At 39.3% G+C, this 24,469-nt stretch overlaps 1 long non-coding RNA gene across 2 annotated transcripts in view; it reads right to left on the bottom strand.

Annotated features, from left to right (window-relative positions):
* Positions 1-24,194, bottom strand: part of LOC121144457 — a 53,770-nt gene extending 29,576 nt beyond the window's left edge. For both annotated transcript variants that reach the window (XR_005881811.1, XR_005881812.1), the window contains exons 1-2: positions 24,032-24,194; positions 17,043-17,203 (exon numbers count right to left, since the gene is read on the bottom strand). This is a non-coding gene — a long non-coding RNA (uncharacterized LOC121144457). The remainder of the gene's footprint in view (positions 1-17,042; positions 17,204-24,031) is intronic.
* Positions 24,195-24,469: the final 275 nt, after the last annotated feature.

Here is a 24,469-nt window from a genome sequence, read left to right as displayed (position 1 = left end):
AAGCTAATAGACACATAGTACTAGTATAATGGGACAAATTAAATTAATTTGATATTCTGCCTGCCTCAAACTATGGATCAAGAAATAAATCCCATCGTATTAAATTGCACAGATTTGAGCTGGTGACATTGCTCAGCAGGGAAGGGTACATGGCACTGAATCTAACAACCTGACTTCAATCCTCAGAGGAGCCCATATGCTAATAAGAGAGAACCAACTCCAATAAGCTGACCTGAGATCTCCACACATGTGCTGTGCTATATGCAATCCCTGCTCAGATTAATGTCAATTTAGGTCAAATAAGGGCAGAAAGTATCTCAATCCGACAATAATCAAACTTCAATAATATATATAGATTCAACCTTATCCATAGAACTTCTCCTTCCACATTAATGAAAATAAGTCAAATCAAATTTCTATTAGCGACATTAACAAGAGAACTCATAATATAGATTCTGTCAGATTACCCCTTTCCATCTGATTAATGTATGTCCTGGCTACAAGATGGACCAAGCCAGTTTTCAGTTTAATATATTTAACTGTGAAAGATTATATTTTCTGTTATTTTTCTAAAAAGGCAGGTGACTAGTCTCATAAAACAAATATGTTAGCATTTTGTCTCAGAGAAAATGTGTAGCATAATCACCTTAAAGACAGTGTGCTGGGGTGCAGGGGCGTGGGGGTGGCTCAGCAGTAAAGATCACATGCTGTTCTAGCAAAGGACTCAAGTTCAATTTCAGGACCATGTCAGGCAGCTCACAGCCACCTGTAAGTGCAGCCCCAGCTGTAAGTCCAGCACGAGGGAGACTTCATGCTTTCTTTTGGAGTCCAAGGGCACCTGCACTCAGATGTGCCCCTGTACATACACACACATACACATAATTAAAAATGAAAAATGAGGAATGGGAGACTTGCTTCTGCAGTTAAGAACAATGTCTGCTCTTTCGGAAGGGCAGCGTTCAATTCCCAGTACACACGTGGCAGCGCAATACAGTCCCTGGGATCTGATGCCCTCTTCTGACCTCAATGGACACCAGGCACACAAGTGGTATGTAGCCTTACATGCAAGCAAGACACTCATACATATAAAATAACAATAAAACCTAAAAGCAATTCAAAATAAAGAGCAGATGATATTTTTTAAAAGAATGACTGGTTTTAAAGAAGGACTCCCAGTTTCACAGTGCTTCTGGAACCACTGTCTGTCTGACCATAAAGGTGGGAAGCAGGGCATAGAAAAAGGCAATCAACCTTCCATGGACAGGAAGCAGTGAAAGGCAGAGGAGGGGGCCTGATGCAAGCCGTATCTCCTGTAAGCATGCCTCCAGTGACCACTTCCACCAAACATTCCTCACCTCCCCAGAGTTCCAGAACCCTTGGTCACCCTTCTAACAGACTTAACAGCTTCACACCAAACCAGCACTTGAGCTCCTTCTGGGAACCCCACATGTAAACCTTAGTAGTAACTATCCCCTGTGTGGTCTAATTAAGAAAGTCCCTTCAATAATAAATATTTTCCAACAGCATTGGAAACCTCATCCTTGTTGAGGATCATGGATGTTACTGGTAGTGTTTTGAGTTCCAAATTCTATCATTTATTATTTTGTTGAATTATATAGTCTCATCTAGTCTGACAAAAAGAAAAGCAAAAGAGGTAAATATTAAAATCTAAATGGAACCGAACTCTTGTATTTTTGGCTGTGAGCCATCTCTCCAACCCAACACACCTGGGAACCGAATTGAATTCCTGGAGGAACCCAGTTGCAAAGAGGAGTGATGAGCAAAGGAATCAACATCAGGCTGGCGAAACCCACAGAGGCAGCTGACCTAAACAAGGGGAACACACGAACCCCAGACTGATGACTGACCCAGACATCCCTCTCACCGAACCTGGGTGACCGAGAGGAGGTCTTGGCAATCTGTGGGACCTAGAAGAGTAGAGCAGTATTTATTCCTGGCATACAGATGGACTCTGGGAACCCATACCATGTGGAGGGATGCTCTCTCAGACTGGACACGTGGGGAACAACCTAGGCCCTTCTTGGGATGATGTGACAGACTCTAAAAATCCCTCATGGAAGCCCTAGCCCTCCCTGGGGAGCGGAGGGGAGATGGAATGGGGGTGAGGGGTTGGGAGGATTGGAGATGGGGGAGGAGGGGATGGAGAGGAAACTGAGAGTAACATGTGTAAAAAGTTAAATAAAAAATATAAAAAGAAAAGAATATTTGAGACATTAAAAGTAAAATTTATGCTTAGGAAAAAATAGTTAAAACTAATATTATGAAAATGTTTGAGGCTTAAAAATTAGAAAAATGTTTAGAATTCTGAAATAAAACTAATTCCAACTAAAAGACAAAATAAAATCTAAAGGGGGGTATATTAGTCAAGGTTCTCCTCAGGAAAGGAATTGATGGGGTGAATATGTATTATGAATGTGATTTACTGGATTAGCTTACACAATTAGCTCCAACAGTGGCCATCCATGTACTAGAGAGGCTGCAAACCCTGTATGTAGCTCCTCAGTTTACAATACTGGATATCTCTGCAATTCCAAGATGGCAATGAAAGTTTAGAGTGTTCTCAGAGACTCAAAGTTCTTCAGTCCATGTGGAAAGAACAGGGGAGCTATCTCTAATGTCAGTGAAGGATATAGCAGCATAGTAGCTGCACTCCCCAAGGCAGAAAAAAGGCAACAGCTTCTCCCTTATTGTCGGCTACTCCTAAGGGTGCTGCCACCTCGGTGAATACTTCCAGGATTACCATTAAAGACCAAGCTAGAAGCATGTCCCCTAGCTCATACCAACCTAATCAAGTCACTGAGTGACTATGGAGACAGCTCAATTCAGTCAAGTGTTTGATACATGGGCAAGAAGACCCGACTGAGTTCAATCTCCCAGAATCTACATAAAAGGCTTAGGTACTGTACTAAATGCTGCTAAGCCCAGCACTGGGAGAGGGAGACATGGGTATCTCTAGCTGTGAATTATGGAGAATTCTACAAACTCTAGGTTCAATGATAGACCCCATCTCAAAAAAAAATCAACAACAACAAAAAACCTGGAGCACAATTAAGAAAGACACCAGTATTAACTGCTGGCCTCCATATCTATACAAGCATGCATGCATATCTGCACACACACACACACAAAGTACAGATGCACATAAATCTAAAGGGAGTGGGTGGGTCAGTGGTTCACAAAAGCTAACAGAAACAGGAGAGAGGGTGTCATAAAACTCATCCCAGATGCCACTGTTTCCTCAGCACAAGCAATGGTTTGGGGGAAGACTGTGGAGGTCTCTGACTTAATCCTTGTGAATCATATTAAACACAAATATACACTTTGCCTTTTTCATGAGACTAAACATCAATGGACCATCCCTTAAGTCCTGTGGCTAAGTAATTTAAACACTCATGTGCGCACAAACACACCCACCACACACACTAGCCTGACACGGGATACTCACCTTAGTAACAGTTCTGAGACTCTACACACCTCCAAGTCCCACTTTCGTCACCTGCTGAAAGCCAATAAGACTTAATTGTCTCTAAACCATCTCCAGCTGTGTAACCTTCTTTCCAGACAAGATCTTTATAAAAGAAAGGCTCATAAAATAGTTTTCTCAGCACTATATTTATGCCAGGATTTAAATTTCAATTACAAAGAGAAATTATGGCTACCATTTAATGTAAATGTGTTTGAACACGTTATGGCTATAAAAGTAAAACCTGCTTAATCCTCTCATAAACTTAGTAATTTTATAAAACTCATATTGTTTCATAGACATAAAAGGAGAAGGCATTGGCATTCTGAACAATACCCAAAGTCAGGAGCACAAGCCTCCATCAGATTGCCATCCTCTTCTCTCTCCATTTGCTCTGTGTAACAAGCAGAGTGAAATACGCCTCCCATATGCCTAAAAGAAGTATGGTGTTTATTGCTTGGTGGCTTATGCAGTTGGCATAGCTGCTGTTCTAGACTGGAGGCTTTTAGAAACCTTTATTATTCCCTCTTTCAGTTAACACTGAAATTAGCCTACACAAATTAGCAACACAAACTGACTGTCTTAAAAACTGATAAGCTTCTCTTCGCTATTAAAACACTCAAGCTGTTACTGAAATCCCAGTCTCGCTCTGATATCACATCAAAGTGGGGACCTCCAGCACTTTGGTTGGAAAGGATTTGCGTAGTTCCCAGGCCCTTCTGATCCATATAAAGTCTCCAAATGGCTGGAGCTAAAAGACTTCAATTACAGAGAAGATAGCAGGAATTCATACCATGACATGGAAGATCTTACTTCCATAGGGACTGAAATGGCCAAAAGGAAGGATGGGACATTTTTCTTGAATTTTAAGCCACATCATTAAATATACTTTAAGAACAAATCCCTGTTCCCAGCTTTGTAACCCAGATCAATTCCTACAGTAACAACAAAGTTCCTCTCCTGGGCATTCACTCCCCATGCCAATCCAAGAAGCCTTGGAGACCTCCAAAAGTGTATGACTCTGTCACAACCATCTTTCCTATCATCCGATGCAGCCATTGAACAGGATTTAAGTGAAGTTTTGGATTTGTGGCAATTGGGAGTGGGGAGCCATGAAAATGGAGGATGAACATGCTATCTACCAACACTTTTTCTTTTTCCTGCTTACCATACATTTTCCTAGAAATGCTAGGATGATGGTAAAGAATTATAATGTTTATTTGTGGTCATATTTCAGGAAAGTTTTTTTGAAAAATGTATTATAGCATATAATGAAACAGGCAATTAACAAGCAAGTGACTGCTCTGTTCACTATTTCTAAGGAGAACACCAGCTTGGATTCTTTGAGGTCAAGGAGGTATCTTTGACTAAGTCAGAATGCATGAGAGGAAAGTTACCACTGATTAGGTAACAAAGCAAAACCTGCATGTCATGTTCATGCACTATGGAATGGGTGGAGTTAACCCAAGAAGCTTTGATCATGAGTCTGTAGGAACTCCATGGCCTCCCAGGCTAATAGCTACCCCCCTCTGCTGTGAAATTCTATTTTAGTCAAGCTTTGTGTATGCTTAGAGAATCAGAAAAGATCATTTGTCTCCCTTTCTATGAACCAGACCACACAGTGAGTTGCCACTGTCTTTTTATCCTTTCTTTTTTTAATTTTATTTCCTTCGAATGAAAAGGCAATAAAAGTCTTCTAGGGTTGACTCCACATGAATAGGATAAATTCACAAGAATGATACTTTTTCATGAGGAAAAGAATCTTCCAGCACCATAGGCAGAGATTAATATCTTGGAGTAAATAGACCACAGACCATTTGCTAAATTTTGTTTCAAACACTGTCTCTTAAGAATGGTTTCAACAAGCCAGGACAAAATCCATCTTGTTAATTTGCAGTCATACCATGTAAATCAGGCTTTTTACAGAAATGCATTAGTCTCTCAGGAATGGCTAGAGAATTGATGATATACAACTGTCTGTAAACCTACTGCTGAGCACCAGGCAGGAATGATATGCATTCTCAAGCTATCCCACTGCCTGGGCAAGAGACAAAAAGGAAGTGACCCCTGCCAGCAGACTTCCAAGACATACCATGAGCACCTGGCCACATGGAGGTCTCTGGATGTTCCCATAATGCAGTTCAAGGGAGAGGAAGGAAGGAAAGAAGAAAGGAAGGAAGGAAGGAAAGAAGGAAGGAAATGGCCTCAAATAAGCATTGCTTGACCAACATAACCTAGGCAACTCTCAAGCTTTATTGGTATGATGGAGTCACCATGATGTCACCTTAACTTGCTTTACTGGACAGAACATAGAACAGTCTTGAAGATCCTCCAGAATTTGACTCCAAAGGTAAGAGAGATTAATAGTCAGGATGTCAAGAGAGCCATTGAAGGGGACTTCTCATTCAACTCCATGCCGAAGCACTCAGCTGTAGCAACACGAGACACTTCTACTCTGAAACTCCATAAGAACAAGAACAGAATAAAAAGATTTTTTCTCCAAACCAAAAATGGTAGCAGTGGTTGACACAATGACAAATCAAATTACAACACCTAGACTAATTATCCTTCAGCTGCTAGCTACCAAGCATCTTTCAAGAGGTACTGGTGAAAATCCTAGCTATGCAAGGCTAGAATAAAGTTTCTGTCCTAGTTGTAGAGAGCAATTCCCCTCCTTTCCATTCTGCTTTTGTTTTCCTTGCAGAAATTAATGCTAACCTATCCTAAGCAGCTAAGCAGCAATTATGGTTACAGTTAGACACACACACACACACACACACACACACACACACACACACACACACATATATAAATTCAGCTAAGGTAAAATGGAAAGGCCCATCTGCCCACTTTAGCTATCCCAAGTTAAAATGTGCTGACAATGTGAGAGAGTGAGAACAAGTGCGAGATAGAGTGGCAATGTGGGGTGGATAAATGGGGAGAGGCAGGAAGCAGAGGAAATGAATGAGTGTGTTTCACACTTTCTGTCTCTTATACCTCAATAGTCCCAACTTTGTTGTCTCTTTAACGCCTTCCTCCCACACTATGCTACTGTTCCCTTCTGCCTCATCTATGATTCGAACATGTTGCCCAGAGTTACTGAATGGCAGAGCCTAGTGAGAGGTGACTGGAGTGTGCAGCCTTTGCCCCCATGGGTGAAGAAGAGCTGCTTAGGGTGCTGTGATAAAATGCCACAACAAAAAGTGACTTATGCCTTGGGGTTCCTGGGAATTTCCCTAGTGCCAGGTTTCTCCATAACCCCATAATGGCTCCCTCTACCAAGGTATCTCTTTCCTTGCTCTCCCTCTCTGTCCTTTCCACAACTCTACCCCACCTAAGACTTTAAGCAGTAGTGGAGAGTCTATCTTCACTGCCCTTCCCCTGTAATCAGATTGATGGCTACTTAATTGTCATCATAGAACCTTCATCCAGTAACTGATGGAGGAGGATGCAAAGATGGAGGCAGATGCACTGGCCCGAAATCCTGGAGTCCAGTTGTAGAGAGGGAGGAGAGATAATACCAGCAAAGGGATCAAGACCATGATAGGAAAACCCGCAGAAACAGGTCATCCAAGCTAGTGGGAGCTCACTGGCTCCAGACTGACATTTGGGGAACCTGCAGAAGACTGAACTAGGCCCTCCGAATGTGAATGACAGTTGGGGGACTTGGGCAGTTTATGGGGCCACTAGCAGTGGAACCAGTATTTATCCCTAGATATGAACTGGCTTTTTGGAGCCCATTCCCTATGCTCATCCTAGATACAGGGGGGAGGGGGATTAGTCCTGCCTCAAATGATGTGACAAACTTTGTTGGAGGCCTCACCGTCTCTGAGGAGTGGATGAGGGAGGAGTGGAGTGGGAAGAAGGGGGGAGTGGGAGGACTGGAAGGAGAGGGAACTGGGATTAGCATGTAAAATAAGATTGTTTTAAAAATAAGAAAAATGACACAACAGTAAAAAAAAAGACAAGAAAGATCACACAAAAATGGTTTATAAAAAACTAACTTGTAGAAACAAGAGTTTATTTTGGTTTATCATTCCAGAGGTAAAGTCCATACTATCAGGGAAAATATGGCAGCCGGTGACCCTAGCATGAAGCTGAGTGATTACTTCCACAACAGCAAACATGAAGGAAAAAACTAGAAGTGGGGTGAAGCTATAAGCAATCCAAGCCCTGATGTGACTATGTAATTCCTTCAAGATGTTACCTCCTAAAGTTTTCAGAACCTTCCCCAACAGTGCTACCAACCAGGGAAATAGTGCTTATGTATGTGTGCCTATAGAGGACACTTCTTACTTGAACCACGGCAAATGCCATTATCAGGAAAGTTAATTGAGAATGGACTTAGTATAAAAGTGAGTTAGGTCACATCTCATTCTCCTTCTTTTCTACCCTCCACCATGAATGACACCACATAAAGCCCCTTGCTAGATACTGACACTTTGATATTGTACTTATTAACCTGAACTATAAGAGATAAACCTCTGACAATTTTTCAGACTTGCCATAGGTTTGGATTCCTTCTATGTTTAGACTTAGCAATACCTATTCAAGGACCTTCTGTTATCCCCTCTCATGTGACCACAGGTTTGAGGCATTCATTAACTCATACTCCATTCAGTCCATGTAAGCAACTAAAGAGGATTCCATTCCCAAATCTCAAGTGAGGAGAGGGTTGGTCAGGGTTCCCAGACTGAGAAGTTTGATGAGATAGAATTTGGTCTTGCCAACACTAGTCACATGCAGCTATGGTAATTTAAATTGAACCTGGACTGATACACACTCCACAACCTTCTGTCAAGCTTGGCAGAGGATTGGAAGCATCATCTCCTTAGCACAGGGCATCTAAAATAACTTAAGACCAAACCAAAGGCTCCATATTTAGCTGAGCCACAACCCTCCCCAAAAAAACCCACACGACTTCCCAGTTCTGCTAACCAATTGTACTTTGGAAGGTTCCAAAATGAGATTAAAGAACTTCCTTTAAACCAACTGACTGGCCATAATGTTAACAGCATAATGTAACCCCTGACAGGCATCTCCCACCCAGGAACTATGCTGTCACCTACTGGTTAACTCTCAGGCCTAGTTACCTTAAGCACTGAGGACAGCCTGCCACTTCTATAATGATGGTGACAATCCAACCTCTGGCAAACCACACCCTTCTTTCTGACTCTGCCCATTTTTAGCCTCCTGCTGTTCCTTGACACTTGTCTTACGGTAAATTCAAAACACTTTATAGCCAAAAGATTAGTTGAATTTTGTTGTTTAAGGGTAAAAACAGCATTCAGATGCCAGATAAACAGTCAGGACTTTTTAAAATTAATTTTCAAATTCAACATGGAATCCTCTGGGTTTCAAAGATCATATTTGTCCTCGGCAGATGTTTCATGGTACTGACATCTCCAACCATATTGGTTTCTCCTTTGGAATGTAGGCTTCATCTTCATAGCTTCAGAAAGTGGCCTCTCAGAATGTTTTTGTAGCATGGCTTCTTTTATGATGATGCATGCTTTACATCTACAAAACCAGGCTCTCATGAATGATGCTGCCAAGTTCTGTTGCCATCTCAGGATGGAGACTGACCCCAATGGACCAAAGATAGTGTAGTATTTGTGTTCCATGCCTGTTAAATATATGAACACACTCTGCTGTGTAGTTTGTTTTGTTGTTGTTGTTGTTGTTTTAAGTCGGGAACCACTTAAAGGGAATTCCTAGATCAGATTCTCTTTTCAGATAAATTTGTATTTCAAGGGTCAAAGCCTCTAATGGATGTTCAGTGCACATTAGGACTTTTCTTCTCATCAAAGTAATTTTTGTTTATTCCAAGAACTACATATTGATAAAAAATTTCACTTTATCACTCAATGACCTTGCTTCTATAAAAAATCTGCATCAATTTAGAGAAAATATCGCCTCATGAATGAACTGATTAATTAGATCAATTACAAATTTTAAGGTAAAATTATGCCAACAAATTGAATGAAATGATCAGCTTTATCATTTTAACTTGGTATTGACAAATCTTCTTTACAAAAATTTCCATAATAGGAGAGAGCATCTGTTGCAGTGAATAAAATTTCTTATCAGTTTACCGTTTCAAATGAACCAAACAAACCATTATGCGAATGGTTTGTAATTTATAGGACTTTAAAATCTCCACAATTAGGCAATGTCAAGGTAGCCTTAGAAGCACCCTGGCATTTCTGAGTAATAAATGGTCACTTCTAGATTTATTCATAACCCCCTTATTCAAGTAATTTTGTACTAAATTCCCTGCTTTAGAATCTGCTACCCACTTAGAATTTTGTTATTTCCTGGCTGTGAGGTGTCGCCTTCCCCCAATGTGTATTTTAATCTTGTCCTATTAGTCATAATGGAAAGGGCACTTCACTGAACATCATCAACATGAATTCTTGAAAGTGCTAATTGATTATGAATGAGAATATGACTAACCTGAGGAGAAATGAGGATGTGAACATTTTAAGAATAAATAGTGCTCTGGAGCTTGAATAAGAACATGAAGAAGGGTGATGTGAATATTGCAGAAAGAAACACAAAGTTAGGGATGAGTAAAAGAAATAGAAAAAGAAGCAACTAGTTCCTAAATTGCCATTCACAAAACAAGTGAAATAGATAAAAGATATGAATATTAAAAAAGATTTTGTCAAATGGCTTTTAATTTCAAATGAAATGATTATTTTCTGGAAATCCTAAAAATAAAACAAATCCACAATGCTAACAACAACTAAATTCACAGAGAATATGAGATACAAGGTCAATATTAAAAATAAGCTATACTTCTATATATTTGCAATAAACAAACGAATGGAGAGATTTAAATATTCCTGTTTGTAACAGAATGAGGACAATCTTTATGACTATGATAATAAATATTTGATGAAATACTTATTTGTTCTAAATAAATGAAAATATATACCTTGATGGTAGTTGGGAAAGAATAGTATCAACATGATCATAACCGTAATCTATGTAGATTTCTTACAGCTCTTCACAAATCAATTCTCAAATTTACTTAGATGTACAATAGTTCTCTATAGCCAAGGCAATCTAAAACACAAGTAGTCACTTAGTCTTAACCTGATCAAAAGTTTCAAATGCCAGGAAGAAGTGGTATACTGTTGGAATAAGGAACAGGTAGGTAGAGGCTAGAATAATATAATAGGAAATCAGAAATAACACACATTTAAACAGTAGAATGACGACACCAAGGCAACTTACTGGTAACAGAAAATCTCAGTAAGTGGTTCTGGGATCACTAGATATTCAGAAAAAAGAAGTAAAAAGATCCCTGGATTGTGATTAATTTAATAAACAACACAAGATGACTCATAAACCTAAAAGTAAAGGCTAAAACTTTAAATTACTTTAAAAATATTGGTTGACAAATCAATAAAGACAAAAATAAAAACCTCAAGTTAAAGGATTAGAAAAATATGAAATGCACTTAACCCGATAGGATATTTCATCCAGAATATGAAAGATGAACACAGCTTTGGAAGAAAGGATGAACTAAAAACAGCCATAAAGGGGAACAAAAGACTTAAATAGCCACTTTGGAAAAAGACAGATACAAGTGTACTGTAGGCACATGAAAAGGTACTTGACATCCTTAGTCATAAGAAAAACACAAATTAAAATTATAGTCAGAACGACTATAATTGAAAAGACACTGACAATACCAAATGTTGAGGAGGATGAGAACAACTTGAACTCCCACATGGTGCTTGTAAGCTTGTGAAATGCTATAGCCACTTTTGAAAGTAACTGGCTTTCTCCTGTAAAAATAAATGCACATCTGCCCTCTGACCCAGCCACAGCCCCCACCACACAAACAAAATACATCTCCACCAGGAAACCTGTACAAGAGTCTGCAGACCTGTTTTTCTTGAAACCATCCAAATGTCACGTATCAACAGAGAGGATGAGCCCACAACGTGGGAGTCTGTTCAGCAATCGACAAGAAGCAAACTCTACTGTGCAGCTATATGGCAAGTCCCAGAACACAGGCTGAATGAAAGGACTAAGACCTCTAAGACTATATACTAGATACGCTAACTTACAGGAGTCTAAAACCAAGCAGAATTCTAACTGTAGATGAAACATTCAAAAGTGCTCATCTCTTGTTAGGAAGACGACCAGAAAGGGGCAGGTGAAATGTTGAACTCCTAGGACAGTTGTATGTCATATTTAAGATTATTTTCAAAATCTCTCACACCATAAACCTAACATCGGGATTCTTTCTTATATAAAAATAATTATACCAAACCTATCCATCTCCCCAAAATAAACTGGAAACATTATGATGAACAACACTGGTTAATAAATGATAAAGAATTAGTGTCTGCATTTCTTTATATTAAAATACCTGAAAATTAACATTTTTAAAAACCTGTACCTAAGTCAAATGAATTGGTTTAGGTTTCAACCCAAATAAGCAACTGGTATTCCTATGCAGAAAGAAGTGTAATTTGCAAATAACCTACATATCCCTGTGCACAAGGTACATGGAGCTGTATCTTTACTGACATTCCTCAATCTGGAAACACTCCTCTAGAAGGTTGTTCCAGGGTGCTGGCATTTTTTAACACTTGTCTCAAACCACTAAAATTTAGAACTTAGAAGAAAATGATAATGTATTTTTAAAACCTTTCCTTTAAAAATATATGACATTTACTTGTTTACAGAATACACTCCCTTTCAGCAGCACAGAAACCAGGGAGCTCAGCACCTCACTGCGAAAATAACTAGCAAAAATAGTCAGGGACCAGATGGCACATACTGGTAATAGCACTGTCTGGGAGCTGCAGCATCAGTCACACAGGTGATGAGTGTGTTACATTCTACTTGTCCTGAGTTCTGAAACAGTTCTGCTTTGAACTTTCAGGTCATAAGGTTGTGTTTTTCCACACAAACTGTGTCAGCAACGAGACTTCAATTAATGGTAGCAGGACCTCTACACAGCGGTACCGCGCCTTGGAGGGCCTTATTGCATATCCGCCTCTAACCTTAATTCAATCACATTGAAGGGCTCCATTCAATCGAATGCTGAGTTGACTTCTCTACCCCTCGGTATGTTTCCTGTACTATCCCCGCTCAACACCAGCAGGGAACTCAGGACCTGAATGGCGGAGAAAGCTGTAGCCTCTTTTAGAATTATTTTCATAAATTGTAGTAGGTCTTATTTAAGAGGGAGTTAGAAACATTGCTCATAAAATCGCAAGGTCTCACACATGACCGTCTTCCAGAGACCTCTTCCAAGGACACTATGTGGGACAAATTGTGCTACCTCAGAACAGTGTAGCATTAAAGTATAAATCTTTTTGCAAACCGTAATCTCCTCTGGGTTAGCCACTAAAAAAGCTCCAAATTCAATTTGCAATCCAGTTTTAGCAATGTTCCATAAACTTATTACATGATTTATTTTTATCTATTTCTCTTATATAGTACTTTTCTGTCTCTGGTCCTTCATGAAATCTTGCCTGGAAGAAATAAGGTTATAAAAATAAAATTAAAAATTCATCAAGCATCTAATTTTTTGTTTATTTATATCTATGTCTACTTCCAATGGTTGTGTCAGATATATCTAAAAGTAAGCTGGAATTCATACTGAATGTACCCAGTTCATTTTTGCTTCATGGACATATTACATGAATACCAGACATCTGGATAAATGCTTTTTTTTTTTTTTTGCTTTTTCGAGACAGGGTTTCTCTGTGACTTTGAAGGCTGTCCTGGAAGTAGCTCTTGTTGACCAGGACGGTCTCAAACTCACAGAAATCCACCTGCTTCTGCCTCCCAATTGCTGGGATTAAAGGCATATGCCACCACAGACCAGCAATAAATTCTTCCTAACTAAGAGAAGAAACTTCAGTAAAACCATAAATTAATATGCTGGAACATTTTAAGATGTGAATTGGCTCCTTAGGATAACTTAGAACAGGAATAAAGAAAATCTTTTTAATATCTTTATGAATGGAAAGATAACATTTAGGACCAGGCAAGCTATATTAGAATATCTTAGTATAGTAGAGACCCATTTTCCCTAGCCATGACCTTGAGTGGAATACAAGAAACTCCAGACTGATAAGATGAAACTTATGCCACTCCAGAAAGCTAGGTGCTTGAAATGGAAATCACAATGTTAGAAACATAAAACTATTGCTGTTATATATGGGTTGATCAGTTCACTACACTTGATACTGAAGCTAAGAACATCAAGCAAGATAACACTTTTTTTTTCTACATACATGTATATAGGAGTTCCAGGAGTATAAGAAATTGTGTCAATATTTCTACACATGTTTGAGTTTTTTCTGCTTATAGTCTTTCTTTGAGCAAGTATTGGAAGGAAAATGCAAATAATCCATTATCTGAAGATCTACATGTTGCAAAGAAAATATTTTTGTCTTTTTCTGATGAAATAAAAATTGGCAATTTTTTGATATTATCTAAATGGTAGGTTGGTTTGTTTTGATAATGTAACATTATAAAGTAAACATTGGTAATATCAGTTGGAAAGCTTCAATTAATTCATTTAATACCTTTTCAAATTGAAAAAGTCTTATTCATAGCTATGAAACATTTTGAAGCCATTTTCTTCTGCTAATCAGTCTTGATCACATATAAGTCAAGGACAGAAATTTTCATTTTCAGATGGAAGAATTACAGCCTAAATCTTTAAATGACAAATAAGTCTTGAAGTTGGCACAGTGGGTCTCCGATGATAGGATGAGCAAAATAGTCTTTATAGTATTTGACCTTGAAGATTTACATATATTGATTAATAGAAGCCATAATTTTATCACAATGAGCCATTTTTCTTTACCCTTCTTATGATGTCAACCTTTCTTCTATAAATCTGACTCATTTTGAATCTCATGTATAGAACAGATAAATTCTTTATTGTGGAATTTGTAGGGAAAGCTGAAAGGACAAGGCTATTAAAGAATGCAAAGTGATTGGCAGGAACTATTGGTCACCCGTGGTTTCAAGACCCCAAATCCTAAGAACCAAAACTAGTTCTACAATATAAAATGATCTTCACATCCTTGCTGTGGCCAACTTCCTGGCTTTGTGTATTACCTGAGGGTAGGCTTGGACATGGTTCCATCTAAACTTACTGCTTACTACTTATATGACCTCACTTCTTGGATGATAAACTTCTTGATGGAAGTAACTGAGTCACGTGTGTCATCTTTGTATGCCTCACAGGACCCAGCATGGATTTTTGCACAACTGGCCTTTAAAATTTGTGTGGTTTTTTAAAACAATACACACGCTGATCTAAAGGAAGATTTCATTTGTGCAATGTCTTACATATAGTCATTGGTTTAGGGGTATAGTGCGGAGTCCAGCCAAGAACCAATTCCAACCTTAGACATGTAGAAAACATCATCAGCCTATTCGTGTTTCTTCGCTGCTGCCTGTCATGCGTCTGATGTGACTGCAGTGCCAAGGGTTGATGGAGTGCCCTTGCCATTAGCCTATGGCCATCTGCTGTACTAGGCTGTGAGTGGCAGCAGGTCAGCGGAAGCAGGCAAGGAGCCAGAACCAAGAAACTAGGATACAGATCAAATAGGGTCACAACAGCAAGAGGGCTGGCTAGTCAGAAGTCATTAACCAAAGAAAACATTTAAAGGTCACTAACAGCAGAGGTCAGAGAATAATGAAAATATTCAACAATAAGCAATAAGAAACCAGGAGGTCAATGAACTTAAAATAAAGGATTATTACGCCCAAATAAGCCTAAGCATATATATATATATATATATATATATATATATATATAGAGAGAGAGAGAGAGAGAGAGAGAGAGAGAGAGAGAGAGAGAGAGAGAGAGAGAGTAAGGCAGGACTGGAAGAAGACATTCACCACATAACTCTGAACAGTCCCATATTTGAACCTACTATTGAAATTCATCTGACACTACCTTTAATCACTCTAAAATATCCTATGAAAAGCAAAATTGTGTTATTGTTCAATAACAGCATGAATTTATTTAGTGTAAAAGTCTTAAAAGCAGTATTTGCTATCTTGCTTTTGGATTTTATTCTGTTTCATAACACATCAGGCATGTCACAACAGTTCTCAAAGGGGACCAAGTGTATTCATCACATGGATTGTCTTTATCATCCTGATAGACAAATGTGTGTCCATCTACCAGGGGTAATGGTGGATGCCTGCAATCCTAACACACAAAGGAGGAAAGCAGAATAAATGATCAGGAGTTCAGCTACCTAACAACCTCAAGATCAGAATGGACTACAAAAGACTGTCTAAAAACAGAAAAATAAGGGCAATGATACAAATAGCACACAAGTCAAACACATCTAATCTTGATCCCATTAATAAAGTCTTTAGCAACATGGCTCTAAACCTATAGTTCTAGCCTAGAACTACTCATATAATACATAAGAGTAAAGTCACTACCTCTCCTAGGTGAGCTTGGGGGAAGTCCGAGCCTTTCTCCCTGACTAGTGGCAACAAGAGAAGGGAACTTGATGATTGTGTGCTCCTGCCAATGTCCCCCTCATGTCCTTTCCTATGACAAAAGCAGCCACTGCAAACCGCGAGCTGAAATTCTCCCCTTGCAGTCATAGCACCTCATCACTGTGTCTCACTCATTTCGTGAGGCTCCTCTACTGCATTTGACATCAGGTATAGTTTCCTCACTTGCATGCTTCTCTGCCTTCCTCTACTACAGCACACTTCCTATAACAGGAATTTTGATCCATTACTCTCTAATTCTTTTTTGCTTAGAACATTATCTGAGACATAGTGGGTACAGAGAAAATGTTTATCTAACAATGGATGGGAATAAAAACCTATCCAAACAGTGAGCAACCACTAGATCTTGGATACAAGCAGATGTCACGTGACTCCCCATACACTGTTCCAGTCACTTCTGAGTGCTGAGACACAGTCCCTCAATCACTCTTGTCTGCCTGTGCAGAGCCTCCCTGTCAAGCCCACGTAGGATCTCTCCTCTTCTGGACAGCTTTCTCAGTGTGTCCCTGCTCCCAGGTATCTGCTCTCCTCTGAACCGCTTCCGTGCTGCTTTCAATACACCATCATTATTCTGCTGAGAGTTCTGCACTGTGATGCAGAGTCACTGCTCATGTTGTCAGTGGTTCTTTACCTTATGACTTTCTTTTGTGCCCTAACAATTCAAACAAGAAGGTTACTTTTATCCTTACTTATTTCCAAGGCAAGGCTTTCCACAAAATGGATATATTAGCAGATTATTGTTGAAGGCATGACTGGGGTTATTAAGAACACTGTCTTCAAAGAAGAATAAGTTCAAGATGTGTTTTTCCCCTCTTAAGGACAAGAATTGGGGTTTATTTGCTATTGCTTATCTTTGGGGTGAAAACGGAATGTAGATGGGAAAGTGTTTGGATAAGTGGCATCGACTAGGTGCAGCCATAGGAAAAGCAGGAGGTTGTGGGTCCCCCCTCCTGGCAACCCTCCCTGTGGTCAGGTGCCCACATTTCTTTGCACTATCATTGCTTCAAGGAAATTTCACAAGGCTCACCTGAAAAGGTCAGGTTCTGAATACTTCAATCAGGTTTGCAACTATCTATAATATCCGTTGCTTCAGTCGATTGCCAAAGTCTAGGTGCTGGACTGAATTCTAAGCAATGCATAGTGAGATAACAAAATCCATTTTGGGCATTTCAGGAAAGAGTCCTTGACCTTAGGAAGGAGAGAAAAAAAAGTATTCAGACAAAGTTCTGTATCAGCCAACTTCATTACTATAACAAAATACTGGAGATAATCAACCTAGAAATGGAAACCCTGATGCAAGCTTGGCTCTAAGCATGGTCAGTTGAACCCATGACATGAAATACTAAAAAGATAGCATTTCATGGTATGAGTATGTAAAGGAACAGCTGCCCACCTAACAGACAGCCAGTAAGTAAGAAAGAGATTGCCTTCTAACAACACTTTCAAGGGTTATCAGCAGAGAACCTAGACACACCCGCTAAAGATTCCAACATGTCCACATTAACCTTACACTGGAAATCAAGCCTCCAACATAGGGGCCTTTGGAATTATCCCATTTCCAAACTGTACATGGCCTCATCTTCTACCTCTGATGTGACATCTGTATGGAATGTGATTTTTCACAGCTATTTTGTAATCAGAAATGAAACTAGCCTTGAGGAGCATACAATGCACAGAGTATTGAAGTCCTAGACAGAGGGCGTCCAGGCCTCTGTGTTTTACTTGAATTATCAGCCCAAGAACCATACCTGAAATATTATATATCTGTCTTTCAAAGTTGTTTTTTTGTATGTTGAAGCCATAAGGATGTTATATAATATAGGGGTTTAAATATTTCCTCAAGACTAAATACTATAGCCCCTAGAGAGAGAATTTCAGGCGTTGAAGATACACTAGGAGAAACAAATTCATCACCCAAAGAAAATCTTAGCCCTTGGATCCCTAACACAAAATATTCAGGAAATATGGCACACTGTGAAAAGATCAAACCTAAGAGTAATTGGTATAGAAGAAGGTAAAGAAACACACCTCAAAGATGCAGAAAACATATTCAACAAAATCATAGAAGAAAACTTTCCCAACCTAAAGAAAGACATGCCAATGAAAGCACAAGAAGCCTACAGAACACCAAATAGAGTGAACCACAAAAAAGTCCCCTAGTCACATAATAATTAAAACACCAAACATACAGAATAAAGAAAGAATATTAAAAGTGGCAAAGGAAAAAGGCCAAGTAACATACAAAGGCAAGCCTATCAGAATTACACGACTTATCCATGGAAACTCTGAAAGCCAGAAGGTCCTAGATAGATATTCTCAAAACACTAAGGGACTATGGATGATAGCCCAGGCTACTATACCCAGCAAAGCTTTCAATCACTATACATGAAGAAAACAAGATATTCCATGAGGAAACCAGATTTAAACAATACCCACTAATCCAGCCCTACGGAAAGTACTGGAAGGAAAACTCTAACCTAAGGAAGTTAACTACAATCACAAAAACATAGGCAAAAGATAATCCCACTTTACCAAAAGCCAAAAGAAAGAGAGTGGTAAATCCATACACAATACCAATAACAAAAAAAAAAACAAATAAAAAACAAATAAGAATTAAGACTCAATGCTCCTTAATTTCCCTCAATATTTATGGTATTAACTTAGCTTTATAAAAAGCCAGAGGCTAAAAATATGGATACAAAGACAGAATCAACCCTTCTGTTGCATACAAGAAACACACCTCAACTTCAAAGAAAGACATTACCTCAGAGGAAAGGGTTGAAATAAAATTTTCCAATCAAATGGATCCAAGAAACAAGCAGGTGTAGCTATCCTAGTACTTAACAATTAGATTTCAAACTAAAATCAATCAAAAGAGATGAAGAAGTTAATTTCATAGTCATCACAAGAGAAATCCAGAAAGATGAAGTCTCAGTTCTGAACACTGCCCCAAATACAAAGGCACCTAAGTTCAAAAAAGCAACATTACTAAAACTCTAATCATCCACAAAACATCGCACACTTATAGTAAAAGACTTCAACACCCCACTCTCACCACTAGACAGGTCCACCAGACTAAAACTTAACAAAGAACAAAGGTCATATCAGACATTATAACCCAATTGGGTTTAACAGACATCTATAGAGCACTCTATCAAAATGAAAAAAGAATATACCTTCTCAGCGCCACATGGAACCTCTAAAATTGACCACATACTCAACAAATAGCAAACCTTAATAGGTACAAAGAAATTGGAATAACCCACTGTGTCTTATCAAAAACAACACAAATTGCAGAAACCCTACAAATTCATGGAAACTGAACAACCTGGAATTGTACCATTCCTAGGTCAAGGGAGAGAGAGAGAGAGAGAGAGAGAGAGAGAGAGAGAGAGAGAGAGAGAGAGAGAGAGAGAGAGAGAGAGAGTTAAAGACTGCCTAGAATTCAATGAAAATGAAGACACAACATACCCAAACTTATGGGACACTTTGAGAGCAGTACTAAGAGGAAAGTTCATAGCACTAAGTGTTCACATGAAGAAGTTGGAGAATAGTCACACTAGAGAATTAGCAGCACAACTGAAAGCTTTAGAAAAAATGGAAGCAAACTCACCCAGGAGGATGAGGTGTCAAAATGAGGGCTGAAAACAATAAGATTGAAACAAAGAAAACAAAACAAAGAATCAATATAACAAAGAGTTGGTTCTTTGAGAAAATCAACAAGATAGACAAACCTTTATACAAACCCAGAAGCTAGAGAGAGAACATGCAGATTAACAAAATCAGAAATTAAAAGGAAGACATAACAACAGACAGTGAGGAAATCCAGAGAACCTTCAGGTCATAATTTGAAAACCTGTACTCCACAAAACTCGAACATTTAAAGAAAATGGACAATTTTCTGGATAGATATCACTTGCCAAAATTAAATCAAGAACAGACAAGCAATTTAAACAGACAAATAACCTCAATGAAATAGAAGCAGTCATCAAAAGTTTCCCAACCAAAAAAAGCCCAGGGCCAGATGGTTTCAGTATAGAATTCTACCAGAAATTCAAAGAACAGCTAATACCAATTGTCCTCAAAGTATTCCATGCAATAGAAGAAGCTTCATTGCCAAATCTTTTTACAAGGCTACAATTACCTTGGTATCCAAGTCACACAAAGACACAACTAAGAAAGAGAATACAGACCAATCTCCCTCATGAACATTGATGCGAAAATACTCAGTAAAATATTGGCAAATCAAATACAAGAACACATCAGAAAAATCATCTGCCTGGATCTAGTAGGCTTCATCTCAGGGATGCAGGGATGGCTCAACAAAAATCTATCAATGTAATCCATTGTATAAAAAAACTGTGAAAGAAAACTCACATGATCATCTCACTAGATGCTAAAAAGCCTTTACAAAATCCAACACCCCTTCATGATAAAGGTCCTGAAGAAATCAGGGATAACAGGAACATACCTACATAGTAAAAGCAATATATAGTAAATCAACAGTCAATATCAAACTAGATGGACAGAAACTCAACATGATTCCTCTAAAATCAGGAACAAGACAAGGCTGTCCAGTCTCTCAATACCTCTTCAATATTGTACTTGAAGTTCTAGCTAGAGCAATAAGACAACAAAAGCAGATCAAGGGGATACAAATTGGGAAGGAAGAAGTCAAACTTTCAATATTTGCAGATGATATGATAGTTTACATAAGTGACCCAAAAATCTACCAGGGAACAACTACAGCTGAAAAACACCTTCAGCAAAGTGGCAGGATAGAAGATTAATTTTAAAAAATCAGTAACCCTATTATATATAGACAATAAATTGGCTGAGAAAGAAATCAGAGAAACATCCACCCTTTACAATTGCCACAAACAGCATAAAATACCTTGGGGTAACGCTAGACAAACAGGTGAAAGACCTGTATAGAAAGAATTTTGAGTTTATAAAGAAAGAAATTAAAGAAAATACCAGAACATAGGAAGAAATCCCATGCACTTAGATAGATAGGATCAACATAGTAAAACTGGCAATCCTGCCAAAAGCAAACTACAGATTCAATGCAATCCCCATAAAAATACTTTTCACAGATCTGAAAGAAAAATAATCTACTTTATATGGAAAAACAAAAGACCCAGGATAGCCAAAACAACCCTGCACAATAAAGGAACTTCAAGAGACATCACCATCCCTGACCTCAAGCTCTATTATAGAGCTGTAGTCCTGAAAACAGCTTGATATTGGCACAAAAATAGACAGGAAGACCAATGGAATTGAATTGAAAACCCTAATATTAACCCACACAGCTATGAACACCTGATTTTTTTTACAAAGAAGCTAAAATTATACAATGGAAAAAAGAAAGCATCTTCAATGAATGGTGCTGGCATAACTGGATACTGGCATGTAGAAGACTGCAGATAGACCTATGTCTATCTCCATACACAAAACTTAAGTCCAAATGGATCAAAGACTTCAACATAAATCGAGTCACACTGAACCTCTTAGAAGAGAAAGTGGAAAGGACCCTTGAATTAATTGATACAGGAGAATGCTTCCTGAACATAACTCCAGTAGCACAGACACTGAGATCAGCAATTAATAAATGGGACCTCCTCAAACTGAGAAGCTTCTGTAAGGAAACGACACTGTCAACAAGACAAAACAGCAGTCCACATCTGAGAGACGACTGATCACTAAAACTTAAAAAGAACTAAAAAAGCTAGCCTCCAAAACACCAAATCATTCAATTAAAAAGTGTGGCACAGAACTAAATAGAGAATCCTCAATAGAGGAGTCTAAAATGGATGATAGACACTTAAGAAAGTGCTCAACATCCTTAGCCGTCAGGGAAATGCAAATCACAAACACCATCTTACTCCTGTCAGAATGGTTAAAATAAAAAACACCAAGGACAGATTATGCTGCAGAGGATGTGGAGAAAGGGAAACACTCCTCCAATGCTGGTGGGAGTGCCAAATTGTACAGCCACTTTGGAAATCAGTATGGAGATGCTTTAGGAAAATGGGAATCAGTCTACCATAAGATTCAGCAATTCCACTCTTAGGCATATTTTCAAAGATATCTGTTCCACTACGTTCATAGCAGCATTATTTGTAATATCCAGAACCTGGGTAAAAGGACAAGATCTCCTGAGCAAATTGGGAGCATGGGGGCTGGGAGAGGGAGCTAGGAGAAAAAGGAGGGGAGACAAGGAGGGGAGAGGAAAACATGAGGGAAGAGGAAAGTTGAATCGAGAGAAGAATAGAGTAAAGCAAGAAACGAGATACCATAATAGAGGGAGCCATTCTAGGTTTAAAGAGAAATCTGGCATTAGGGAAATTCATAGATCTACAAGGATGACCCCAACTAAGAATCTAAGCAATAGTGGAGAGGCTACTTTAAATGCCCTTCCCCGATAATAAGATTGATGACTACCTTATATGCCATCCTAGAGACTTCATCCAGTAGCTGATGGAAGCAGACACCCACAGCTAAACACTAAACACTAAATCCAGTTGCAGAGAGCAAAGAGTGATGAGCAAAGGGATCAAGACCAGACTGGAGAAACCCAGAGAAACAACTGACCTGATCAAAGAGGAGCTCATGGACCTCAGACTGATAGCTGGGAAACCAACTTAGGACTGACCCAGACTCCCTGAACATGGGTGTCAGTGAGTAGGCCTCAGAAATCTATGGGCCCTCTGGTAGTGGATTAGTATTTATCCCTAGCACAATAATAGACTTTGGAAGCCCATTCCATATAGAGGGATACTCTCTCAGCCTAGACACATGGGGGAAAGCCTAGGCCCTGCTCCAAAGGATATGACAGACTTTGAAGATCCCCCAGGGCAGGCCTCACCCTCCCTGGGGAGCAGAAAGGGGATGGGATAGAGGGTTAGTGGGGACAGTGGAGGAGGGGAAGGAGAGGGAACTGGGATTGACATGTAAAACAGTGTTGCTTATAATTTAAATAAACAAATAGCCTAAAAGACTAAATTTTATTTCATGTAAATTCCATTTCAATAAAATTAATAGAAAACAATGGACTAATATGACTGGTGATATAGCCCAGTGGTTAAGTCTTGCCCAGCACAAGAAACTCCTGGATTTGATCCCCAGAACTAACAACGTTGAAAGAAAAAAATGAGAAATAAATTTGTTACAGAAATGTATTATTACACTTATTCTGCTCGTCTTCCCCATTAGCTATTTGCTTATGTTGCTTCCAGTGTCTAGGAAACAAACCTTCTTCATCTGGAGAGAGCTGCTTCAGTCACTCTCAAGCATTAGCTCCACCCCAGCCCTTCTGTTTCAAACCTCCACCCTGTCATCTCTAAGTCCTTGTTGCATAGGTGTCACAGTCTTTTGACATGGAATTTCAGTTTTCTGGCTCAATGTCAGGCAGAGACTATGAAGGACTTAGGCATAGCAATCGTGTTCAAGGGTGATGAGTAGGACCACTGAGCTCTGGCTGGACTGGATCTAAAAGCTAACAATTGGTTGCTACAGCTTAGGACCTAAATATTGGGTTGTTGTTTTACATATCCAAAGTGTGGACTCCTCGCTGGCATAGCTTACCTAAAGCCAGTGTTGGCTTCTTTTTTTTTTTAGATTATTTTTTATTTAAATTAGAAACAAACTTGCTTCACATGTCAATTCCAGCTCCCTCTCACTCCGCTCCTCTCCCACCCCCTCCAATCCCCCAAGCCCCTGACCCAATGCCTACTTTGCTCCCCAGGGAGGGTGAGGCCCTCCATGGGGAATCTCCAGAGTCTGTCATTTCATTTGGAGCAGGGCCTAGGCCCTTCCCAATGTGTCCAGGCTGAGAGATCATCCCTTCATGTGGAAAGGGCTCCCAAAGTCCATTTGTATGCCAGGGATAAATACTGATCCAGTACCCGAGGCCCCAAAGATTGCTGAGGCCTCCTCACTGACACCCATATTCAGGGTGTCTGGATCAGTCCCATGCTGCCCTCTCAGCCATCAGTCTGGGGTCCATGAACTCACCCTTGTTCAGGTCAGCTGTTTGCCAGTGACTTCTCATTATCCCAATTTAATGTAGAAAGCTGTATATGGTTCCAGTTTTAAGGGTCTCTCCATGGTCAGTTGACCCATGTGCCAGGCAGATGACAATGGGGACATATAAAGGGACATCTTCACTTCACTGTGTGCAGAAAACAGAGTAAGAGCAATGCACAGGAATGAGGAATAATATTCCAAGGCATGAATTCAATGACCTACTCTGTCCATGAGGGCCCTACCTCCTGAAGTTTTCAGAGCCTCCTGAATTAGCATTATCCACTGAAGAACAAGTATTCAAATGTGAGCCTAGGCAAAAACAAACAAACAAACAAAACTCCTATTTAAACTGCACTAGCCAGCACTATTCTTTATCATTTTGGGAACTTTTCCTTTAGGAATAACTTACCCTATGAGCAACATGTG

Source organism: Mesocricetus auratus, unplaced genomic scaffold, assembly GCF_017639785.1.
Source record: "Mesocricetus auratus isolate SY011 unplaced genomic scaffold, BCM_Maur_2.0 Super-Scaffold_100018, whole genome shotgun sequence".
Taxonomy (NCBI): Eukaryota; Metazoa; Chordata; class Mammalia; order Rodentia; family Cricetidae; genus Mesocricetus; species Mesocricetus auratus.
Note: the sequence above shows the minus strand (reverse complement) of the source record. Positions and strands in the feature narration are given on the sequence as shown.